Source organism: Sapajus apella, unplaced genomic scaffold, assembly GCF_009761245.1.
Source record: "Sapajus apella isolate SASKATOON/1434 unplaced genomic scaffold, GSC_monkey_1.0 scaffold11048, whole genome shotgun sequence".
NCBI classification, from domain to species: domain Eukaryota; kingdom Metazoa; phylum Chordata; class Mammalia; order Primates; family Cebidae; genus Sapajus; species Sapajus apella.
The window spans coordinates 1-1,765 of record NW_022447969.1 but is presented as its reverse complement, the minus strand read 5'-3'; the positions used below and the strand labels follow the sequence as shown (position 1 = coordinate 1,765).

General features: G+C 46.2%; 1 pseudogene; it reads left to right on the top strand.

Moving 5' to 3' along the window:
• The first annotated feature begins 428 nt into the window (after positions 1 to 428).
• On the top strand, positions 429 to 1,758 carry LOC116548391 (annotated as a pseudogene).
• The last annotated feature ends 7 nt before the right edge of the window (positions 1,759 to 1,765 follow it).

The window sequence follows — 1,765 nt, the reverse complement described above, 5'->3', positions numbered from 1 at the left end:
GCATTTTTATGTGCGTTGCCTTCCCCCACAACACACACCACTTTCCAACCAAGTTTTGCAGCCCTACCTGCCTCTACTGTGGACCTTTGGGAAGCAACTCCCCACTTCTGGGGCTTGGGCCTTGACTGTGTTTGGAGTACGTAGGCTTCTCCCTGAACTGCCCACACTCGTCGTGCCTGTGGGGACCCCAAGCTCCAAAGTTGTGGGGATGAGCACCAGTTGGAAAGTTTGCCTGAGGGCTGGTGCGGGCTGCTGCAGGCTTGGAGCTGGGGGTCTTGCATGTGCTGCCCTGCAAGTATGACCTGGCCAGTGACCAAAACCTTTGGTGACTGAGGGCAAGAGCAGTGCATCCAGATTCTCCTGAGAAGTGACACTTTCCAAAGGACCAATGACTTCTGTGCTTTTTCATTTTTTCTTACTCTGCAGCTATGTCTCAATCTCACCATGCAAGGCCTTCCAGATTACTCAGCAAGATGTAAACAAAGAAAAGCAGTCAACTATGATAGACTACCAAGGCAGCCAAAAAAAATGTGCCATCAGTCAATACTGTAAGCCCCGGAAAATTAAAATAATTCAAGAAAGGTCAGGAAAAAAACAGAACCTAAAACACCTACGCCAGTCAGAAGCCTTCTGAAAGAGCTGGAGCAGCATGCATGAATTTGTATAGGACTGAAGTTCTTTGTCAGAACCCAGAGTCCTTAACCTGAACTGGGTTTACAATGGCGCTACAAAGCACCTCTTATCAGGTCACCTTCCCAACTCCCACTGGTCATAGGCAAATCCAAAAATGTTCTACTTCCTAAGGGTTTAGAAAAGTAACATGATTGTGATTGTAAGATACTCCCCGATTTGCAAGTAAAGCACTCAAAGAATGATTCGGGTGTCTCGCGTTCGAACCGAATCCATATTGGTGTGCAAAATCCCTCTGTAAAAGGTAAGAGCCAAGAGACAACTCAGCCTTGGTCCCAAGGAGTAGAGGATTCCAAAATCGGTATACCAACCCAGAGTGACCCTGTAGCTGAGATCCTTCCTGGGCCACTGGAAGGGACATGACATGTTAAAGGACTATTTTCTGAAGAGACATTGAATGATACCAGTGATTGTCCCAAAATGTTTGCTTGTCACTGTGTGCTTCCTTTGCCCCAAAGAACAAGCCCCAAAGTTACCTCTCAAGAAAACCCCAGCATTCAGTTAGAAGCCTTGGGCTTATGAGTAGAATCTAATTTATCTGATTCTTACCCAAATCCCAGTGATAATGAATGTGATTGCTACCCCACTTTCAGTCTACGGTTCAATTCAGGTACAGGCTTATTAATTGCTTGGCTTGTGGTGGGGAAACTTCTACTTCTAATAAAATTCTTCTTGGAAGGCTCAAAACAAGTTACCCTTGGTGCTAAACCAGATCATGTGAACTTCAGAGCTACTGGAAATCAACAGGAAGTTCCTGATACCACCTTGGTCCTAGGACAGGTGCTTGGTGATATCCCACATCAATTGGAAATTTTAGGGGCTGATCCAGGTCATGGTGAGGCCCAGGGTGAGACTTAAGATCCACCAGAGATTCCTGGTGCTATTCCAGTCCAAGGAGAGGCCTGTGATACTATTTTAGAGCAACAAGAAACTTGATATGAGTGGGGGTGTTGTCCTAGATGTGCCTGTCTTCCTTTCTGTTCCTTCAAATCCAATTGCTACCTTAAAGCTCCTTCCCAATGGCCCAGGCCCCAAAGCACTGTCTCATATGGACTTGCAGTCCAGAGTGCTATAC